Below are 13,112 nucleotides of genomic sequence, written 5' to 3'. Positions count from 1 at the left end.
GATTGAAGCTACTGGCTTATATAACTCCCTTTGCACCTAAGTTCAAGCAACTTAATATTCTGAGTCGTATACTCAAACAGCGTAAACTGCTGTCACTCAAATTCACTGACTGCATTACGTCATCGTTTGTCCGGAGCTACAGACTACAAGCCGCTGTCACTCAAAGGTCTGTTCCGCCCACTCCTCCTCTCAGCTCCGCTCTGTAGCGGCTACGGTTTTTCACCTGTCAGTAACAGAGTCGGCTCTGCTCAGAACACGCTTGTAAGTGTAAAGACTCAAGCTGCTCACAACTAGTGACGATTCTCTATGCAACAGGTTTCTAATTTGTACCAACTCCTGAAGTGCCGTTGTCACTCTGGCTTATGCGCTCTCAAGTAATTAAGTCTGCAGCTCCTACTAGCTTATTCCTCTTACCACCACTATTTGAAATACTCATAGCATTACCTGTTGTTTATTCTGACAAGTGTCAGTAGTAAACATAACATAATACTGAAAGTAAGTATTGATACTTCCTCCCGGTATCCTTTGTTGAAAGACATACTTTCTACTTTCTTATTTAAAAATAACATTAACTTATTTTCACTTAATATCGACCAGTCTATGCTGATTAATAGCCTGAAGTATATTGGTGATACAACACTTTATGTGTTCAAGTCTGCAGTTGTGATCTTTTGCTTTACCTTTTAAGGGGTTCACCTCTGAAAGCTTACAGAATTACTAAGCCACTATGGATCCAGCAGACTTGCCAAATTTTGTCTACAATTTGTCCCACAGGGTGGATGAACTCACTCAGGGGATGAGAGATTTAAAGGCAGAAAATTACACTCTAAAGAAAGCATTTCAAGATATGACAGCCTCCAAAGCTCATACATCAGAATCTTCAATTGAACCTTTTATCTCCTCTCCAGAACCTTTTAATGGAGATAGAGCCTTATACCGGCAATATAGAAATGCTTGCCTTTTGACTTTTACTCTAAAACCTACCACTTATCCAAATGATAGAGTGAAGGTCTTAACCATGATTTCTTATCTTTGTGGGGAACCCCGTATTTGGGCTGATACCCTCTTTGAGACCAACAGTACAATCCTCTCATCTCTAGATTCTTTTCTGGCTGTATTGGATGAACTTTACTCTGATTTAAACGTACAATTAACAGCTGAAACAAAATTAAGGAAACTGAAACAAGGCAACCGGCCAGTGGAATGTTATATAACTGACTTCAAACAATATGCAACTGATAGTCAATGGAACACCGTTGCATTAAAAAATCAATTCCGCCTTGGCCTCGCGGAACAAGTAAAAGATGAACTGGCTCGCACTGAGCTCCCAGAAACCTTAGAAGGCCTTATCAGACTTTCCATGCAGCTTGACCGACGTCTCAGAGAAAGAAAATCTGAACGCCAATTTGCTGAATCTGCTCCTAGAAGACCACCCGTCTCGTACCCTACTCCTTCTCAATCCAGTTCAAGTAAGGCAGAACCTATGGATATTGCTGTCTTCAGAGGGCCACTTACTTCTGAGGAAAGATTCCGGAGAAAGTCTCGTGGGTTGTGTATGTACTGTGGTTCTGCTTCCCACTCAATTCGTGACTGTACTTCACTACGTAAGAACAAAACCAGTAAGTCACTTTCTTGCTTGACCTCATTGATTGTTCGTGATTCTCCAGTTCACTGTCTTTTACCTCTCTCTTTGCAGTGGGACAACAGGCATATGAAGATAGAGGCAATAATTGACACCGGAGCACAAGGAAATTATATTGATGCATCCATTGTGTTAAAAAATAAAATACCTCTCTGCAAAAAATTGTCTTCTGTCTCTATTAAAGTTGTTGATGGCTCTGAAATTTCTTCTGGTCCCATCACGCACCACACCATTCCTATTCTAGTGACTACGATTGGCTTACATCAAGAATATGTTACTTTTGACGTTATCACATCACCCCTCTTTCCTATTGTGTTAGGAATACGTTGGCTTCAGTTACATGAACCTGACATCACCTGGAGTTCTTTACAAGTACAATTTAATTCACCTTATTGTAAGCAGACCTGTTTCCAACATCGTTCGTTACTTCATTTATCTGAAACTCCACAAATACCTGAATTCTACTTGAAGTACACCGATGTCTTTAGTAAGAAAGAAGCGGAGACTCTTCCCCCACATCGCCCTTACGACTGCCCTATTGATTTAAAACCTGGCACTTCACCACCATTTGGTCATCTCTATCCGTTATCACAACCAGAACTGGATCACCTTAAAAGCTATCTGGATGATAATTTAAAGAAAGGCTTCATTCGTCCCTCTGTGTCTTCTGCTGCCTCTGGTTTCTTTTTTGTAAGGAATAAGGATCAATCTCTACGCCCCATCATCGACTTCAGAGAATTAAACAAAATAACCGTTAAGAATCGATATCCCTTACCACTCATCCCGGAATTGATTGAGAGGTTACAACATGCTAAACTTTTCACAAAACTCGACCTTAGAGGGGCTTATAATCTTGTCAGAATCAGGGAAGGCGATGAGTGGTTAACGGCTTTCCGTACTCGGTACGGTTTATATGAATATCTGGTTATGCCTTTCGGTCTTACGAACGCCCCTGCAACCTTCCAGTACTTTGTGAATGATATTTTCCACGATCTACTTGATGTCTGTGTCATAGTATACCTGGATGACATCCTCATCTATTCCAACAACCTAGATGAGCATATAAAACATGTAAGCTGGGTTCTTTCCCGTCTCCAGGTGCATCGCCTTTATGCTAAGTTGGAGAAATGTCTCTTTCATACTACTGAGATTGACTTCCTCGGATATACTATTGGACCTAAGGGTATACAAATGCAGGAAAATAAAGTTGACTCAGTCAGATCCTGGCCACAACCTACCAACAGGAAGGATTTACAACGTTTTCTTGGTTTTAGTAATTATTATAGGAAGTTCATCAGAAACTTCTCACATAAAGTTAAACCACTCACCTCACTCACTAGTGTTTCAGTTCCTTTCATTTGGAATCATGCTGCCACACAGGCCTTTCAATCACTCAAAGAGTCCTTTACTTCTGCTCCTATTCTACGCTTTCCAGACACCTCCTTACAATTTACTTTAGAAGTCGATTCATCAGACTATGCTATCGGTGCAGTTTTATCTCAACGGAAAGATCTGAAACAACATCTTCACCCTGTAGCATTTTACTCTAAGTTACTTTCCCCAGCAGAAATAAACTACTCTATCGGAGACAAAGAATTACTGGCCATCAAGAGAGCTTTCGAGAATTGGAGACATCTCTTAGAGGGCACATCTCTTCCTATTCTGATCAACACCGATCACCGCAACCTCGAATTTCTACAAAGAAATAAAACCCTTTCTGGTAGACAAGTTCGTTGGAGCTTATACTTCAGCACATTCAATTTTCAGATTATCTATAGACCGGGTGCTAGGAATGGTAAAGCTGATGCCCTCTCCCGAAGAGATCCAAGACCAGTAAATACACAAGAACCTACTTCGATTATTCCTGCTAATAGATTTCTAGGTCTTATGTCAAGTTTTGTTTCTCAAATACAACTTTCCTTGCCCTCTGACACTGAGATACCATACAATCAGGTTACCCTTCAAAACGATCTGTACTTCCATGGCAAGAAAATATATGTACCAAAAGTCCTGAGAAATGATGCTATCCGTCAACACCATAATCCTCCTCTATTGAGACATCCTGGTATCTATAAAACCAAAAGATTACTGGACAGATCTTACTGGTGGCCGGATATGATCTCCACAATAAAAGCATACATTCAAGACTGTACCATCTGTATAACATCCAAAAAGGATAGAAACAAACCTTATGGTGATCTAATACCTACACCTATACCTGACAGACCCTGGCTGCACATAGGCATGGACTTCTTAGTCGAATTACCTTTGAGCACTGGTTTTAACACCATTCTTGTCATCACTGACATTCTAACTAAGATGGCCATATTCATTCCCTATCATAAACTGCCTACATCCTACGAAACAGCTCAACTTTTCCTAAATTCAGTTGTCAGATTCCATGGACTTCCAACTGTCATAACAGACAGAGGTACCCAATTCACATCGAAGTTTTGGAAACATCTTACCCGACACTTACAAATCGATCATCGTCTGACTACAGCTTTTCACCCACAAACCAACGGACAGACCGAGAGGCTGAATCAATGGCTCGAACAGTATCTGCGCTGTTACTGCTCCTATCAGCAAACTGATTGGGCTCGCTATCTCTACATGGCTGAATTTGCTTATAACAACTCTACCAATAGTTCCACTAAATTATCACCTTTCTTTGCTAACTATGCCTTTCACCCCAACTTCAGTTTGGAGCAGAATCAACCTGTAAACTCCCCTATCGTGGATGACCTTCTTCAAACCATCGCGGAAAATTTCCATTTTCTAAAACTAAATATTCTGAATGCACAATCCTCACAAAAGAAGTATTATGATCTTCACAGAAGACCTGCTCCCGCCTATGCAGTTGGTGATAGGGTTTGGCTGTCTACGAAAAATATCAAGATACCTGTTCCTTGTAAGAAACTTTCCGGATTGTTTATTGGTCCATTCCTCATTACCCGTATTGTGAACCGTAATGCTGTCACCCTGGACCTCCCTTCCTCTATACCTGTTCACCCAACATTCCATGTCTCTTTGTTGAAACCAGCCAATGATTCAACCCCTATCTCCAGCGTTTTACCTCCATCTACATCACCTTTACTCTCGGATTCCTTCGAGGTCCAAGACCTTCTTGATTCTAGGATTTGCAAAGGAGAATTACAATACCTGGTTAGGTGGAAGGGATACTCTCCGGATGATGACACCTGGGAGCCGTATACACATATAGACGCTCCACGTCTGATATCTAGGTTTCACAGGCGCTACCCTCACCGTCCTAAGCATCAAGCCGAGGGTCGGCTTTCTTGATGGGGGGCATACTGTAAGGATTCCAGGCCACCTTTTCCTTCTCTCCCTTACCTGCACTCCCTACCTGCTTTTAAGTCGTCACCTGACTGCAAACAGGTGCTTAGTAATTAGACTTGCAGCAGCTAACAGCATCACAGCAACTTTGCTCCTGTGAATCAGAATTAAGCCTAAATCTTTGGATTACAAAATCTACTTGCAAAGATTCAACTTATATCATCTTTTCCAGTATTGGATTACTAACTTGGGATTGCTTTGTTTCTATAAAGGAGTTTCTGTTTCTTGTCTACATTCTCAAGTGCCGCTCTACTCTGAGATATCCTAATCCTGTTTAAAACATCTTGGATATTAAGCCTTTCCTTCAGTGACTTTCTATGGCAGATTGAAGCTACTGGCTTATATAACTCCCTTTGCACCTAAGTTCAAGCAACTTAATATTCTGAGTCGTATACTCAAACAGCGTAAACTGCTGTCACTCAAATTCACTGACTGCATTACGTCATCGTTTGTCCGGAGCTACAGACTACAAGCCGCTGTCACTCAAAGGTCTGTTCCGCCCACTCCTCCTCTCAGCTCCGCTCTGTAGCGGCTACGGTTTTTCACCTGTCAGTAACAGAGTCGGCTCTGCTCAGAACACGCTTGTAAGTGTAAAGACTCAAGCTGCTCACAACTAGTGACGATTCTCTATGCAACAGGTTTCTAATTTGTACCAACTCCTGAAGTGCCGTTGTCACTCTGGCTTATGCGCTCTCAAGTAATTAAGTCTGCAGCTCCTACTAGCTTATTCCTCTTACCACCACTATTTGAAATACTCATAGCATTACCTGTTGTTTATTCTGACAAGTGTCAGTAGTAAACATAACATAATACTGAAAGTAAGTATTGATACTTCCTCCCGGTATCCTTTGTTGAAAGACATACTTTCTACTTTCTTATTTAAAAATAACATTAACTTATTTTCACTTAATATCGACCAGTCTATGCTGATTAATAGCCTGAAGTATATTGGTGATACAACACTTTATGTGTTCAAGTCTGCAGTTGTGATCTTTTGCTTTACCTTTTAAGGGGTTCACCTCTGAAAGCTTACACTAACTGTCTTTCTCACATCTCTTCCTGGATGTCCTCTCACTACCTTAAAGTGTCAGTAAACCTCAAAAATAATGTTATACACATAGTGCATAATTATATAACATTATATTAGCCTATCTTTATAAAACCTAATATTCCCTTTGATTTTTTTACAAAAATGACAGTTTTTCTCTGTGCTGGGCGGGTCTGAAAAACTGTCATTTTTAAAAAAAAAATCAAAGGGAATATTAGGTTTTATAAAGATAGGGCTAATTTAATGTTATATAATTCTGCACTATGTGCAGAATTATATAAAATTATTTTTGAGGATTACTGTCCCTTTAAGCTAAATCTCTCCAAAACTGAGCTCCTTATTTCCCCCTTTCTTCTAAAATCCCTACCCCCAATCTCTCTATAACTGTCGACAACTCCATCATTTTCCCTACTCCGCATGCCCGATGTCTTGGGGGTCACATTTGAATCAGATCTTTCTTTCACTCCTCACATTCAGTCCTTGGCTAAATCCTGCCGTTTTCACCTTAAAAACATCTCTTAAATTAGAGATTTCCGTACACAAGACACAACTAAGATTTTAATCTCATCCTTTCCCGCCTCTCTGGTCTCTTTAGCTGCCACCTAGCTCCTTTACAATCCATAATGAATGCCTCGGCCGGGCTCATCTTCCGTACACATTGCTCTTCATCTGCTGCACCTCTCTGCCAATCCCTTCACTGGCTTCCTCTTGTCTCCAGGATTAAACACAAAATTCTGACTCGGACATACAAGGCCCTCAACTGCACTACTCCCCCCCTATATCTCAGACCTTGTCTCCAGATATTCTCCTTCCCGTCCTCTTCAATCTCCTCAGGACCTCCTACTCTCCTCTTCTCTTGTTACCTCCTCACATACCCATTTACAGGACTTCTCCAGACTGGCTCCCATCTTGTGGAACTCTCTGCCTCACTCCACAAGACTCTCTCCTGCTTTGGAAAGCTTCAAGCGCTCCCTAAAGACTCCACTGTTCAGGGATGCATACCTCCTACACTAGCCTTTCTTTTTACCAGTTCCTCTCCTCCATTGCTATCCCCTTTAACCCCCTTAGCTTGTAAGCCTAAGAACCCAGCTGTTTGTAGATCACCTTCTTAAGAGTGGACTACAAAAGTGTAACTCTTGGCAGGGCCCTCTACCCATTTGATCCCTATAAATGTTTCCTTGTATACCACTTATGTTTATAGCGCTGCAGAATCTGTTGGCGCTCTACAAATAACCAATAATAATAATAATAATCTTTAAATCATCTGGCCCTTATTGTTTGATGATATAAAGCTCTCTGCTCTAGGGAGATTATCTAAGAAGTCTTCTCAGTTCTTAAAGAATTTGAGAAAAGCAATTTTAGCTTGGTAGCTCTTTATCTCATTTTGCAGGCTTCTGGGTGTGAAGGACAGACACATACTTTGCAAAATAATGCTCAAAAATAGCTTTTGCAAGATTTCTTCCCTTGCCGACCAGTCTTTGATCATCAGGTCCTCAGAGTTAGAGAGAGTACTTTGTGGCGGTGAATCTCACAATTAGATTAAAGTGAATATAAACTTGAGCATAGTCTCTCAAGTCATAGGAAAGAATTTTTAAAAAAAATGAATGAGACTTTCATTTATCAAATGTGTAGGATATACTTATCTTCTGAGATTTTCACCTTGTAATGCCAGAATAAGCACCGTTCCTCCGACCGTCATATTTGTCAATTGATTGACAGATGACTCATCTGCAAACCCCTAATCATTGTTTTGTGATGTTTGTGCAAAGGGGCTGAACGCCCCGAGGGGGGGGGATGATTAGTGGATTGCAGATCTTTTTGCCATTACAAGTTAAAATCTCATTCATTTTTTTCAATTCTTTCCTATGACTTGAGCACCTATGCTCAAGTTTACATTTACTTTAAGGGAGCCTAGTTTGTGGTTAGAGAATTCGAGAAATAATGGTATCTAATTGGTGAGGGACTTGTGTATGGAGGATCTAAAGGGATATTTGCAGTGTGGAGTGTAAGATTTAGTTTAACAGACTGAGGCCTATTTATCAAGCCGTCAACTGTGCTGCATTCAACGGCACCAATACTCTCGCCTGACATTGCCTAACATCGCGGCCGCGGACCTGAATACGCTCTCCAAATACAGGGTGATGAGCAGCGGACTGTTCTTAACTAACATTAAACTATTAATTAACCTACATCAAGCAAAGACACACTGTTGCAAAACTGTGTATATAAGCCATAAGGAATGTAATCACTTAACCTTTTAGCTGTGTGCAACTCAAACAGTCTGTTGTATTACAAATGGGTTTATAATCTCACATGTGTTGTTGCCACATTGTATCTAAAAATATAGATAGACAATTAACACATCATAGTGGGAAATCCAGCTAGTACTATACGAATAAAATAATTTTACTGCATTGACGTTTTATAACAGAACTGCTGAACTAGCTTAGTATTATATAAAACGTCAATGCAGTAAAATTATTTTATTCGTATAGTACTATGATGTGTTAATTGTCTATCTATATTTTTAGATACAATGTACTCGTAACATATAAATTTATGCTTGTTATTTTATATATTGGAATGTGATATTGATGCACCTCTTTTGAATGGCTTATAGGTTAGTAATATGCCGCTGAATTTGTAAGCGGTAATATACCTTTACATTTTGGGAAAGAGTGGTGAGCCAAATAAAAGGTGTAATCAGACAGCTGTGAGTATCCCTGACGAAGTGCTGTTTAGCAGCAGGAAACGCGTTGGATGTAGCTGATGTGTGTGGAGTGGTGGAACCTTTTGTTTTCCTTGATGTGATAATAAATATACAGTGATGATTCAGCTCGGTCTATGATTGCTTATTTTTCGCCATTGTGGTATTGCTGTATTAATTAACCTACCCTAACTATTATACTAAAATTACATTAAACTACAAATTAAATTAACTATATTACATATTTAAAAACCTAACCCTACTCAAATTATTTAAATCTACTATTAAAAATTTCTAAATTACAAAAAACTAACAACTAACTTACACAAAATAAAAAACACTAACGGCTAGATTACGAGTTTTGCGGTATGAGTGAAAAAGCAGCGTTAAGGCTCTTTTTCACTACTGCTGGTATTACGAGTCTTGCAGGTATATCTGTACAGCAAACTTTTTTGGCCGTAACGCAACGTAACTACTGCAGCTTTAACCCCTAATCTGCTATCCCTAACATTGCTGCAACCTACATTACTGCTATTAACCCCTAATCTGCTGTCCCTAACATCGCCACCACTATAATAAAGTTATTAACCCCTAAACCTAACCCTAAGTCTAACCCTAACACCCTAACATCCACTAACTTTAATATGATTAAAAAAATCTAAATTAAACTTACTATCATTAACTAAATAATTCCTATTTAAAACTAAATACTTACCTATAAAATAAAGCCGAAGCTAGCTACAATACAACTAATAGTTACATTGTAGCTAGCTTAAGTTTTATTTTTATTTCACAGGTAAGTTTGTATTTATTTTAACTAGGTAGACTAGTTAGTAAATAGTTATTAACTATTTATTAACTACATAGTTAAAATAAATACAAATTTACCTGTAAAATAAAACCTAACCTGATTTACACTAACACCTAACCTCACACTACAATTAAATAAATTACATTAATTAAATACAATTAACTAAATTACAAAATAAAACAAACACTAAATTACACAAAATAAAAAAGAAATTATCAAATATTAAAACGAATTACTCCTAATCTAATAGCTCTATCAAAATAAAAAAGCCCACCCAAAATAAAAAAAAAAACCCTAGCCTAAACTAAACTGACAATAGCCCTTAAAAGAGCCTTTTGCGGGGCATTGTCCCAAAGAAATCAGCTCTTTTATCTGTAAAAAATAATACAAACAACTCCCCAACAGTAAAACCCACCACCAACACAACCAAACCCCCCAAATAAAATCCTAACTAAAATACCTAAGCTCCCCATTGCCCTGAAAAGGGCATTTGTATGGGCATTGCCCTTAAAAGGGCATTTAGCTCTTTTTCAGCACAAACCCTAAGCTAAAAATAAAACCCACCCAATAAACCCTTAAAAAAAACCTAACACTAACCCCCGAAGATCCACTTACAGTTTTTGAAGACTCGACAGCCATCCTCAAGCGGCAGAAGTCCTCATCGAAGCTGGCAGAAGTCTTCATCCAAGCGGGCCGAAGTCTTCATCCAAGCCAGCAGAAGTCTTCATCCAGACGGTATCTTCTATCTTCATCCATCCGGCGCGGAGCAGCTCCATCTTCAAAACATCCAGTGCGGAGCATCCTCTTCAATCTACGGCTCTTCCAGAATGAAGGTAGAATTAAAGGTAAAAAATTCCTATTAGCTGATGCAATGATTGAACAGCTAATAGGATTGAAGCTCAAGAAGGTGCGGAGAAGCTCCATCTTCAAGACATCTGGCGCGGAGCATCCTCTTCTTACAACGTCTTCTAGAACAATTAAGTTTCCCTTTAAATTATGTCATCCAAGGTGGGGTCCCTTACATTCCGATTGGCTGATAGAATTCAGCCAATAGGAATTAAGGTTTAAAAAATCCTATTGACTGTTGCAATCAGCCAATAGGATTGAGCTTTCATCCTATTGGCTGATTGCAACAGCCAATAGGATTTTTTCAACCTTAATTCCTATTGGGGGATAGAATTCTATCAGCCAATCGGAATGTAAGGGATGCCATCTTGGATGACGTCATTTAAAGGGAAACTTAATTGATCCAGAAGACATCGTACAAAGAGGATGCTCCACGCCGGATGTCTTGAAGATGGATCTGCTCCATGCCGGATGGATGAAGATAGAAGACGCCATCTGGATGAAGACTTCTGCCGGCTTGGGGTCCGGGAGCGGAGGGATAGGGGTTAATAACTTTATTTAGTTGTGGTGGGCTCCGGGAGCGGTGGGATAGGGGTTAATATATTTATTTAGGTGGCAGCGGGGTCCAGGAGCGGCGGGATAGGGGTTAATAACATTATTTAGCTTGCGGCGATGTCGGGCAGCAGATTAGTGTTGTTTAGACTCGGGGCTTATGTCAAGATGTTAGGTGTAAACGTTACTTTTATTCTACCATAGAAATCAATGGGATATCTGGCAGCATTAAACATAAGCTTTAGCTGCTTTCAGACTCCCATTGATTCCTATGGCATCTGCGGCCTCCAGGGTCGCGGACTGAAAAACAGGTACGCTGGACCGGAATAGTGGCGAGCGTACCTGTTAGAAGTTTGATAACTTGCAAATTCTTTCGGAACATCTGTAATGACGTAAGCATCGATCTGTGTCGGACTGAGACCGGCAGATCGTATGTTATGTCACAAAATTGAAGCGTATTTGCGGTTGATGGCTTGATAAATAGGCCTTATTAACTGAATTTAGGTTTAATCATGGCTTGGGTGGCGGCTAAAATAGTTAATATGTATCACTGTGTTAGACTCATGGTTAGAGGGCCAGGATGACAGCAGTAAATTGGATTAATTGTGGTTGGGTTCATATAAATGATTAGTTGTAGCTTGGCAGGACTGTGTCATTTATGAAAAGGGTTTAATTGCAGTTGGCAATTAACACAATGCAATGCATAATATCATATGTATATATTGGCGGCATTTAGCTCTTTTCGGAGCCGGATTCCTTTTGTGTGTGTGTGTGTGTGTATCTATATATATATATATATATAAAAAATCCAAAATAGTGCTCTCTCACTATATATATTTATATATATATATATATATATATATATATATATATACACTGTATATATATATATATATATATATATATATACACTGTATATATATATATATATATATATATATATATATATATATATATATATATATAAAATCTTCTGCATTGTGTTTCGGCTGGCTAAAAGCTGTTGTAAAAAAAGGTGAGCCACAGCAGTGCAGTATTGATACACATTATAGTGCTGATCTGCAATATTAAAGGGTCTCTTCCAGAATTTTTATTGTTTAAAAAAAAGATAGATAATGCCTTTATTACCCATTCCCCAATTTTACATAATTAACACGGTTATATTTATATATACTTTTTACCTCTGTGATTACCTTGTATTTAAACCTCTGTAGACTGCCCCCTTATTTCAGTTCTTTCGACAGGCGTGAGCACAATGTTATCTATATGGCACACATGAACTAGCACTGTCTAGCTGCAAATTTTTTTTTCAAATGAACTGAGATAAGAGGTGGCCCTCAAGGCTTTAGAAATTAGCATATGATCCTACCTAGGCTTAGCTTTTAACAAAGATTACCAAGAGAACAAAGCTTATATGATGACACAAATTAATTGCCCTATCTGAATCATGAAAGTTTAATTTTGACTAGACTGTCCCTTTAATAGTGAATGCTATTTTTATACTAAGGTATTAAATTCTCCAAATGGACTATAGCCTACCCCTCTTCTTCCCATTTAAAACCTATGCAACTATCACCTTGAATATATATTGCATATGCAGTCTGCTCTCCAACTCCATAAATCTTTGTCTAGCTTGACTCTTACACTACATACAAAGCAGATTTTAAGTATTTTGCTGTTGCTTAAGTAAAAGAAAGAGAGGAAACTTTCAACCAATTTTATGGTAAAGTCATCGTAAATGGGATCCTTCAAGTAAAATATGCTTTTGTAACTCAGATCAAATTTGTGGCAATAGCTAATTTTTCCATTAGTGGAAAAAAGTATAAGCAGATGATTGTGTGGCCGTTTGCATAAACCCCATTTGCTATTGTATAACATATGAATTACATATCAAACTGTACATTACATTTTAACAATAATGGAAGAACTCATTGGATAGAACACAACCTGAAATCTTATTGTTAAATCTCGATCATTTGGATTTTTTACAAATTATTTTACTGTGATAGTACTAACATTTCTTTATGACGCTATGGTATGTACCAAATTGTAAGGGGGGGGGGGATATTTTTATTTTAACTAGAAAAGGATAATTTTTAACCAAAATATACAAAAGCTATGAAAAATAGTATGTTCCCTTAGTGTTTTA

The sequence above is a fragment of the Bombina bombina genome, chromosome 10, assembly GCF_027579735.1.
Source record: "Bombina bombina isolate aBomBom1 chromosome 10, aBomBom1.pri, whole genome shotgun sequence".
Lineage (NCBI taxonomy): Eukaryota > Metazoa > Chordata > Amphibia > Anura > Bombinatoridae > Bombina > Bombina bombina.
This window is presented reverse-complemented; position numbering follows the sequence as displayed.